Here is an 11,665-nt window from a genome sequence, read left to right as displayed (position 1 = left end):
CCCATCTCCTACATGATCACTTTCCCCTCCTCTGACCTAGATTTTAACTCACACATGACTGATAATCAGGAGTGTGCACAGCTCTCAAAAGTGATTAGTACACTTGTCCTACCCACTTAACAGTCATGCGAACAACCCTTGTATTATATATTCATTGTGCTATATATTCATTGTGCATGCATGATATTTTCATGAATATATTAATATATTCATTGTGATGTTAACATTTAACTCCAGTACTTTCCCCCCTTTCCTTTAGTATAAACTCTTGCTTTCACACATGATGGAATATCAGGAGCATGTACAGTTCCCAAAGGTGTGTAGGACAAGTGTCCTACCGATTTAACCATTGTGTAAACAAGACTAGTATGTGTTCATTGTGATGTTAACGTTTTATTCCAGTGCTTCTTATATTTTCGTTTCCTTTTCTTTAGTATAAATTCTTGCTTCACATCCAGCATCACCAGCACTACCCTATGCTGCTGTGTTGTTTTACCGATGGACCATCCTCATGCTTGGGAGTTATCAGCCTACATCATTTGAAGGAGGGAACTCCAGCAGAATGACCCATTGATCTGGACCTCTAGAAGTAATATACTGTATATATATTTACTTCTGAGCACTTCTTCTGAGAGTTCAGATGATGTTAAGTGTTAGATTTATTTATTGTTAGTTTTAGATATTGCCTTTCTTAAAATTTATCCCAAGGTGGGATTATATAACATATCTATAAAAATTATTGATCTATTGATCTAGATATGTTATATACTTCTCCCACCTTGGGATAAATCTTATAAAACGTGAAATATAAATCTAACAGTAAATAAATCTAACAATAAATATAGTCTGAACTCTAGGAAGATGTATTCAGTGTTTCATGGAGTAGTCTTTAAGTAGTTCATGGCTCTGATCATTCGTGATTCAGCTTATAAATAAATACATACTAACTCTCAAGTTAATACTTAGGATAGCAGATTTTATGGATCCTGTGGCTGTGTAAAGGTTTTGGACATGGGAGCACCTAGTATATGATAAGAAATTGCTCGCTACAAAGGTACAAACATTTTTGAAGTATAAACAAGCAGCAGTTTTGCTGCAGAAAAAAAGGACTAGTGTTTTGGTAAATATTCTACACTTCTGAAGCTGTATTTTGAGTCTGAAAATCATTATGGAAATTCAGCACAATCCTATAGCATTGCTTCTCCAGCGCATGAGATGATACAGAGCATAGATTTCATCCCTGAGCTTCTTATAAGTGTAACTTTTTTCACTGAATTCTTCTAACTCTGTAATCATGTAGTTTGTGTGAGGAGAGCTGGTCTTGTGGTAGCAAGCATGACTTGTCCCCTTAGCTAAGCAGGGTCTGCCCTGGTTGCATATGAAAGGGAGACTTGATGTGTGAGCACTGTAAGATATTCCCCTTAGGGGATGGAGCTGCTCTGGGAAGAGCAAAAGGTTTCAAGTTCCCTTCCCTGGCTTCTCCAAGATAGGGTGGAGAGAGATTCCTGCCTGCAACCTTGGACAAGCTGCTACCAGTCTGTGAAGACAATATTGAACTAGATAGACCAATGGTCTGACTCAGTATATGGCAGCTTCCTATGTTCCTGTGTTGTTGGAACTATATGACCGTTTACCAATAAACTATTGTACACTTATATGTGAATCTCTTCTTTCCTAACAAAATCTGTTTTTCAAAGTGGATAGCAAACAAAGTGGAAATTTTCAACTACTTCTCAAAGTGAAACTGAGATACCTGATAAGTGAATCAATATGATTCATCTTCTGACAAATGAGTACTACTGACCAAGTGGAATTTGCTGCTATGCCATCAGCCAGTTTAAGAAAGGCTTCAGAAGAAACCTTTGATGCTATGTGCCTTCTGTATAAGGTATACAGAAGGCACATTTGGATGTTTAATGTTGTATTGTGAACCACCCAGAGAACAATTTTTTATGGGGCGGCTAACAAATAATGTTTACAATTATTAATTATTATTATTATTATTACACATAATCCAAAGGATGCTAAGTGACTCAATGCTAAGTGACAATAAGAAAAGCATCTTCCTACGAGTGTACCACAAGTGTGCAGAACTCCTTGGGTTCAACAGGTTTTCACTGGACCAAGGCCAATTAGCTTGTCCATTCATCTGTCTGTCTATTTGATGAATTTGTCTTTAGGTATGACAAGCTAGTTTCAGAAAGAATTCCTGCTTGTAAAACCTGAGTGAATGTGAAATTCTAAGTGAAATCCTCATTGGGGGCGAGGAGCCTAAATTCTTTTCTTGCCCGATATCCATATAAGCATACAGGCATGAAGGCTATGGCTCTCCAGCTCCGAATAGTCTCAGGGCAACCCATTTTAATATCTAGTGTATAAAACAATGAGAGAGATCTAATATGAATTGGGATTTGTTAAATTCTGAAGTCTCAGTGCCTAAATTATACATTATATTAAGCATGGGATGGGACCATAGCTGTGATAGAGCATCCGCTTTCCATTCAGAAGGTCCTAAGTATAATCCGTGGCATCTCCAAGTAGGGCTGGGGAAGACCTCTGCCTGCAAGCATGGAGGGCCATTGCCAGTCAGTGAAGCTAACACTGTGCTAGATGGGCCAATGGTCTGGCTATAAAGCAACTTCCTTGATTCCATGTAAGGAGGACACATTTTAAATGACACATTTTAAATGAAAATAAACAGCATTTTTCCCCTCAGAAAAAGATCACCAGTGTTTCTGCAAATATTCCACACTTCTTCTGAAAGCTATATTTGGAACCTGAAAATCAATATGGAAATTCAGCACAGCACAAATCCTAGAGCACTGCTTCTCTAGACCAGGAAATGAATCTGAGCATATTTTGTATTCTTGTACCTTATTGTACCTCCTGATATTGTTTGTGAATTATTGATCTGATTGGGTAATGGTAAAGTGTGCCATCGAGTCGATGTCGAGTCCTGGAGACCACAAAACCCTGTGGTTATCTTTGGTAGAATACAGGAAGGGTTTACCATTGCCATCTTCCACGCAGTATGAGATGCCTTTCAGCTTCTTCCTATATTGCTGCTGCCCGATATAGGTATTTCCCATAGTCTGGGAGACACGCCAGAGGGGATTCGAACCAGCAACCTCTGGCTTGCTAGTCAAGTCATTTCCCCACTGCACCATTAGGTGGCTATTGATCTGATTACTGAGTGTTAAAAACAGTTAACTGCTTTCCCATTAATTCTCTGGATTATTCTTTTAATGCAGGGATCCTCAACGTTGGGCCCCCAGATGTTCTTGGACTTCAACTCCCATAATCCCCAGCCCCAGTGGCCTTTGGTTGGGGATTATGGGAGTTGAAGTCCAAGAACATCTGGGGGCCCAACGTTGAGGATCCCTGTTTAATGGATAAAACCACAAGCTTACATTTTGGTGTTTTGATTGTGAATTCATTTGATACTGGATTTCCCCAGACTAACCCAGACCAGTTTTGTAAGTTTCAAAACTGCTCCACATGCATCCATAATGAACTACCTTTATCCCAAAGTAGAGTTTAAGCCTGGTTGTTTTTTTCAGACAGTCCATGGCTATCCTTATAATGTGCTTCTATGACTTGTTTCATAAATAATCTTTCTTGCCTCACACCTGACATTGCATGAGGTAGATGATGTGCACTTATCCATTGACCTAAACTTCCAGTAATTTACTGGGAAATGACAACAGCTACAACTGCTTCTCTTTTTCATGCAAGTTGCTTTATCTTCCGAAGAGACACTAGAAAATCTCTTTCACAAACCCCAGATGCCACATGCATTTAACTTTGGCATTCATCCTGCGGCCTACAATTCCATCACATAAAATAATATACAAAATGATATCATATGAGTTCTTAAGGCCCAAACAGCAATTGAATTGGCAAGAACTTTAGAATGCTAACTATTATTATCTATATTATTAATTCTCCAAGATGGGCCATGTGTGAGGACATGGCAGAAAGGAGGCAATTGGCTGACAGAGGGGGAGGAGGCAATTGGCTGACAGAGTTTGCAAGCAGAATCATCTGAATTGGCAGTGGGGATTCCATATGCAGATAGGGAGAAGGAGCCTGTGAGAGCAGAAGCATCATGATGATTGGGCAGTGGGGATTCCATATGCAAATAGGGAGGAGGAGCCTGTATAAAAGGATAGCAGGCAGGGGTCTGGAAAAAGATGGGTCATGAGGGAGGAAAGAGCCCCTTCAGGAGAGCGGGCGGCAGGAGAACAGGTCCTAGAAGCCATTTGCAGCTCAGAGGGCGAAGGGGATGGGTCGGCAGGGGAGTTCTCCTGCCGACCCGTTGAGTATGGGAAGGTAAGGTGCGGCAGGGGTCTTCGGGCTGTGGGGGGCGACCGCCAGCCGAGCCGGGAGAATTGAAGAGCCTGGCGGCAGGGACTGGGTGATACCCTGCCGCCCGATTGCGTGTTCAAAATGGAGGAGGAAGATTATTTGCAATGACTGACTGCAGCCGCGCCAAGAGGAGGGGGAATGAAGCGGGCGGCAGGGAGGTATGCCGCCCGCTTACTCTATAAAATACGGCGCCATTCTTGAGGGGGTGAGTAACACCCCCCCTATTCCCTATTGGAACCCCCCACCCAAGTGCCAGACCACAGCTCCGCGGTTCCATGCACACCCCTAGCGCAGATGCTCTGCACCCGGGCCTACTAGTATATGTATATTTATGCAGATAGACATAAAGAGAAACTTTTCAATAACATTTAACTCAGCATACTCCCATAAATATGTTTCTCTGGTATCTTCTGTATTTTGAGAGCAGTGTTCCCTCTAATAGGGATTTCCAGATGTTGTTTACAACTCTCATAACCCCCAAGCAAAGGCTAGTGCCACTGGGGAAGCTGCCGCCTGCTGGTCTTGGAGCAAGAGGAAGCAACAAGCTTGTATTTCTCTCCTAAAGAAGATACTGTATCAAGCAAGGGAACACAGCAAGGAAATTAAATCAGTCACCAAGAAAACAAGAAAACTAAGTTTGTTAGGGATGGTGATTTTCTAGGGTATGATTTCTGGCAGTGGGGGAGTGTTTGTGTCTTTGACAGAAGAGTAGCCTGAGTGGGGGATTCATTCCAGGTGAGTGCCTCAGCTTGTGGGAGGGGTCACATTCCTGAGGAGACAGGAGAGCCAGTTTGTCTGCTGGTCTTGAATACAAGGATGAAGGCCCGAGAACTTAGTGAACAGGGATAGCAAACAGGGCATAAGCAAGTCCTTTGGGAGCAACAGGCATGCTTTTTTCTGTAGGTTACCTCCCCCACCCACCCACCCATTCAGCTCTGCACAATCTTCCCCTGGAGGACAATCACAGCAAAAGCTCTTCTCTCACAAGGGAGCTGAAACTGAGAAACCAATCGTGAGACCTCTACTGAGGATTTTTTGTTGTTGTTGGTTCATTGCGCAGCTGTTTGAAAGGTTTAATAAAGCTTTATAAAGTTTGGTCTGTGCCAGTTATGATGCCTTCACTCACACTAAACTAAGGCCTCTGAATCTGCAACATGTTTTACCACCTTCTCTTTTCTTCCCCTGCCCCTCTTCTGTTCCTTTCTTCCCCTGCCCCTCTTCTGTTCCTAGGACAGTTGGCTTGTAGGCCAGCAAAGAATACCATTGTATGGAAATAAAACACTCTGTTGCACCAGTCCAGAACCAGAGGCGAAACTAGGGAAAACGGCGCCTAGGGCAAGCACTGAAATTGTACCCCCCCCCCCCGCATACATCTGACACACATGTTTCAGAAAACTTTTCTAAGATGCCTTAAAATCTCCAACCAGCATTATCCATGAATTCCAAAAGTCAGAGGCTCACCACACAATTATCGCTATGAACAACCCTACAAGACTTTTTCTAAACTATGATCTTTGCCACAAATGCAACTTACAGTTGATAAATAGAAACCATAAAGTTATTCTGGAATTAATCATAATTACCTCCATCATTGAACATGTTAGCAAGCCACAGTTTATGTCTATTGATAGACTAGCACTATAAATACAACATATAACTTCTTTCCAGAGCAGATGCCAAACTGTGCAAGGTAGTTAGTTCAGCAGGTCACCAAAAAGAGTCTTCCAGCTAGTACAAGTGCTGTACACACAACAATGACTCTATGGATGCCAAATAGGCCATTACATTTCTGATGATTCACCAGAGGAAGAAAAATGCTCTCTGCACTTATCAAAAATAATATCCTGAAGCAAGATACAGGGCTAGTTGACACAAGATGTTTTGCTAACACATGAGTAGTCTCAACAATCCTCTATACCACTCATAGAACCCTAGAATCACAGAATGTTAGAGTGCGAAGGACACTGAAGGTCCTTCAAAGTCCTCCCACTGAGCCAGTGTGGTGTAGTGGTTAGAGTGTTGGACCAGGACTGGGAAGACCTGAGTTCAAATCCCCATTCAGCCATGAAACGCACTGGGTGATTTTGTTCTGGCTGATCTACCTCCAGAGGGAACAGACCCACCATCCCCACGAAGCCGGAAAGCTCTAGGGGACCTGCGGGCTGCAGTCCAGACCAACCTGACCCAAGAGCAACGAAAAGAAGAGCACCTCCAGGATGCCGTCGCTGCTGTTGCTTCGGTCCTCGGTCGCTGCCCGCTCCTCCTCGTCCATACCTGGGGAAGCCGGGGGTGGGGCGTTTCTCCAAGACTTCGGAAAGGCTTTTCCAACTGTTGCACAACCACCAGAGACCAAAAAACAACTTCCAGCCAGTAGCCTTGCTCATCAAAACTTGTTGTCCAATTAGGAAATGCCTCCGATAACTGAGTGAATCCTGCCTACGCACCCCACTATTGGAGACCGGCAGTTCCAAGTACCAATAGGGATTCTGCAGGAGCAGACAATAACAGATTCAGAGACTGAGCCGGCCCCAGAGATAGGAAAGCTCTAGAGTAACATTTGCAGCAAACTCGAGCTATTTCCCCCCCGTCTCGAGGCGGAAGTGAGAAGCTGCCTATGAAGAACAAAGAACGTGAGGATTTTATTGCAGCTGTAATTGGATACAGATATGTCGTCGTCCTGTCCCAAACAAAAAGTACCAGCGAAGGCAGCCGTTCCTGCTCAAATTGACTCTCAAGTCTTACTTCGGGTGGGAAATGTGCTTTCCCACCATCACCCCAGTTCTTAAACATGTAAAAATAGTCCTGCGGATACAAATTCCAGAGCCAACACAATTATCCTCAGATTGTAGGTAATGGAGGCTGAGAATCGCTGCAATGTACTCCATACTGTAGATTAGAGATGAGGCTGCTGAGGTTGGCTTGGAATTGGAATCCCCATTAAAAATCAGATCCCTTCCCAAACTCTAACCCAAACTCTGTTGCATGCGCAAGCCTTGTACCGTTGTGTGTTTATAAAGTTAAAATAAATACATATTAATACAAAAGTTTACCGAATTTCTTCACTAGTGGTTTGCTTTTGTTTTTAGCAGCACTCATTTTCGCCCCAACGAAGACGTCACTCTCGCCTCTTTCTATATTTATGCCAAAGACTGACTAGGAAAGGCGGGCAGGAGGGGCGTTTGCTGCTGGGTTATTTTCTCTTCCCACCATAGCTCCCGCTGTGACTGAGCCGTCAATCATAGGCAGGATTTCAAACCGGACTCCGTCTCGGAACAGCCAATTAAGAGGTGAAGATGATGCCTTTAAGCACCAGTTGTCTTACGGTTCTCAGACAGTTTGTGGTGTGTAGTTATCACTCCCTCTCCACTGCCAGGCTTCTATAGATGTGGCTGGTGCGGACAGTTGGCTGCTCGATCGCTCGGTTGGTCTGTGTGGCGGCGGCGGCGACAAAAAAAAAAATTTGGCGGCAAAACAAAATTTTGGCGGCAAAAAAAAATTCGGGAAATTTTCGGGGAGCGGCGGGGGCACTTTTTGGTGCCCCCTAGCAAGTGGTGCCCGGGGCACGTGCCCCCCCTGCCCCCTATCGTTACGCCCCTGTCCAGAACTGACCTGACGCTTCTTACAAAAGTGGTCTGACTGGCACCTTTCTGAGTGGAGCGAGCAGTTGGAGTTTAGTGGGGAAGTGTGTGGAAAAGCCTGAAACAAGTGCCTTTGATCACAAGTGCCCAGTGGGAAGAGTAGAGTAGTATGTACTACTACTACTACTACTAGTAGTAGTAGTATGTCCTGTACTACTCCCTCCTTCATAGTCTTGGTAAAGGAAGTTTGATCAGTTAAATAGCTGACCAATACAGCTAAGACCTAACTTTCTAATAAACTATCTCTAAATCCTGTAAACAGCCAACAAAACCAGTTATGAAGATAGAAAGCCAGCAGGGGAGGGGCTTTCTTCTCCCAGGGGAGGGAGCTTCCTTGTAGTGGGTGATTCAATCTGAAGTATAGAGAGATGAGTTTGTGACCCACGTGTTGATTGCACAGTGACTTGCCTGCCTGGTGCAAAGGTTGTGGATATCACACAGCATCTAGATAGGCTGTTAGGCAGTGCTGGGGAGGAGATAGCCGTTGTGGTGCACATTGTGGTGCACATGTGGGGAACTGTAGTCGGGAGGTCCTGGAAACCAAATTTAGGCGGATAGGTAGCATATTGAAGTCCAGGACCCCCAAGGTAGCATTCTTAGAAATGATACCTGTTCCATGCACAGGTACAGTGAGACAGGCAGATCTGGGGAGTTTCAATGCGTGGATGAGACATTGGTGCTGGGAGGAGGGGTTAGATTTCTCAGGCACTGGGATACATTTTGGGGTAAGCAAAGCCTGTATAAAAGGGACAGGCTGCACTTGAACCAAGATGGAACCAGATTGCGGGCACTTAGAATAAAAAAGGTTGCAGAGCAGCTTTTAAAATGATGCCTGGGGAATAGCCGACAGGAGCTGGGCAGTATCTGGTTTGGCAAATGCCATCCCTTAAGGTGCAAGGGTGTAAAAGATTCAGATAAAACAGACAGAACAGAAAGACATAAAGAGCAGACAGAAGGCTGTGCCAACTGGTCAAAGAGATCAAAGAGCCAAATGAAAGACAACATACACCAGGTAAGAGATCCAGTGTATAGGTGCTTTTATGCCAATGCCAGAAACTTCCGAGCCAAGATGGGTAAGCTGGAGTACTTGGCTGCTAACAAAGTAATAGATATAGTGGGCATAACAGAAACATGGTGGTACTGTGAGAACCAGTGGGACACTGTTATCCCTGGATAGAAACTCTATAGAAAGGACAGGGAGGGGCGCCTTGGAGGTGGAGTAGCACTATATGTTAAAGAAAGGATAGAATCTAACAAGCTAGAAAACCTAGGAGGACCGGCGTCTTTCACAGAAACCCTGTGGGTGACCATACAAGGCCTGGAAGGAAATGAGCTACCAGGGACGTGCTTTCAGGCACCTCCCCCCGGATCAAAATGCTGACAGTGACTGGGAGTTGCAGGAGGAAATCAGGGAGGCATCAAGAAGAGGCAGAGCAGTAATAATGGGTGACTTAATTACCCACACATAGACTGGGTAAATTCACAGTCAGGTAATGACAAAGAGGTCAAACTTCTAGATACACGGAATCACCGTGCCCTAGAACAGTTGGTCTTGGAACCAACCAGAGAGAAGGTGACCTTGGACTTAATCCTGAGTGGCACCCAGGACCTGGTGTGTGATGTCAGTGTCATCGACCCTTTAGGGAACAGTGACCATATTGTGATCAAATTCAGACTATCTGTCAGGGGAGAATCACCAAGGAAGTCTAACACAGACACTTTGAATTTCAGACAAGTAAACTTCTCCAAAATGAGGAGTATGGTGAAAAGAAAATTGAAAGGGAAAATCAGGAGAGTCGCTTCACTCCAGAATGCATGGAGTTTACTCAAAACCACAATACTAGAAGCCCAGTTAGAATGTATATCAAAAAGGAGGAACAGTATCACTAAGTCCAGGAGGATGCCACCATGGCTAACAGGTAAAGTCAAGGAAGTCATAAAGGAGAAGAAGAGTACCTTCCAAAATTGGAAGGCCTGTCCCAGTGAAGAGAACAAAAAGGAACACAAACTCTGGCAAAAGAAATGCAAGTTGACAATAAGGGAGGCGAAAAGAGAGTTTGAGGAACATTTAGCTAAAAGCGTCAAGGGTGATAACAATTTTAAATACATCAGAAGCAGGAAACTTGCCAGGGAGGTGGCTGGACCATTAGACAATGAGGGACTGACCTTGTCTCGCCAACCTTTTGGAGTTCTTTGAGATTAGCCTGCTATGCCTGCAGACAACCCAGCAGTCTGCTCCGGGCAGTTGAACTGGCCACCCACACGACTGCTGGTTCCATTATGGAGCCGGTGGGGGCTGGGGGGATCGGGGCTTGTGCAGCCCCCGGAAGCTCCAGCATGCCCTGTGTGAATGTGCAGGGCTGTCGTAAATCTGTTGGCTCAGCTAACCCGACAGGATTTACAACCCCTTCCGCTCTACTTCTGTGAGTAAACAGAAAGTCTGGAAATAAGAGCATAGGCGTAATGATAGGGGGGCACGGGGGGCACATGCCCCCGGCGCCATCTCTGCAGGTCACGTGGGGGGGGCGCCGCCATGACCCCCACCGATCCCAAAAATTTTTAATGAAAAAGAAATTTTTTAAAATAAACATTTATCTGGCTCAGCACAGCAGTCAAGGGAGCGCGTCGGCGCCCCCTCGGCCCCTCCCTCATGAGCGGTCCCTTCCGTGAGGCGCCCACGCCCCCCCATTGCTTTACTAACCTGGCCTGGCTTGGTGGCGCCGGGCGCCTAGTTTCATGCTCACAGACTCCTCCCAGCTCGGCTAGGCTCGCCTTGCCTTCTGCACGTGGCGCGGGGGAGAGCGTTGCAGGCGCTGGGGCTGCAGGAGGACGGCGCACGGATAACAACAAGAATTATAGAAAGGATTCGGCGGGTGGAACCAGACCTCGAGTCGGGCGTCATCATTATTAATTAAGCGTGCACTCGGTCGACAAGGTGTGTGAACTTCTCTTCTCTGTGTCGTGTCTTGCCTTAATTAATCTTATTCTTATATCAATCCCCGCCCGTTCTGCCACTTCCTTCCTTCCTGCCACACGAACCTCTCCTCTCAGCTTCCCTAGCAAACTTCTCCCATTGCGTTCTCCACCCCTCCCTCCCTTATTCGATGGTGCTACCTGGCTCATCTCTGAGGAAGTGAGCTTGTTGTGCTGGCTCTCCTCTCTCTACCCCTTCTACTCTCACCCTTAAAAAAAACCCACAAAACAAAAAGGAGACAAAAAATAGCCCGCTACATCGAGAGAAGGAGAGAGAGTCAGCTCCAGTTCTCTCGTCCAGGCTCCGGTTCGCCCGACTCCAGCCTGAAGAGGCACGTTTCTTAACATGCATTTTCCCCACTTCAAACCTCTCTCCTGCCTGCACTCGGTGCTCACAGCTATGGATCTAACACAACTGCGTCTCTCCTGCATATTCTCCACTCCCCGGCGCTCAGCTGATCCTCATCATCTTCTTTGGGCGAGGGTGGGGGGCAGCATGTATGTGGGGGGGTGTCTTTTCCTGGCTGGGAATTTTTCAAACCTCCTCCTTTTTCAAACTTCTCTGACCTGGACTCCCCCCTCCCCCCCTTGGAGATTTCTGCATAACCCGATGTCCTGTATCTTTGTGTGTGTATATGTAATAGGAAACTTGGAAATCCTTTCCCCTTCACTCGAACACCTGTTTC

Source organism: Hemicordylus capensis, chromosome 4 (assembly GCF_027244095.1).
Source record: "Hemicordylus capensis ecotype Gifberg chromosome 4, rHemCap1.1.pri, whole genome shotgun sequence".
Classification (NCBI taxonomy): domain Eukaryota; kingdom Metazoa; phylum Chordata; class Lepidosauria; order Squamata; family Cordylidae; genus Hemicordylus; species Hemicordylus capensis.
Note: the sequence above shows the minus strand (reverse complement) of the source record.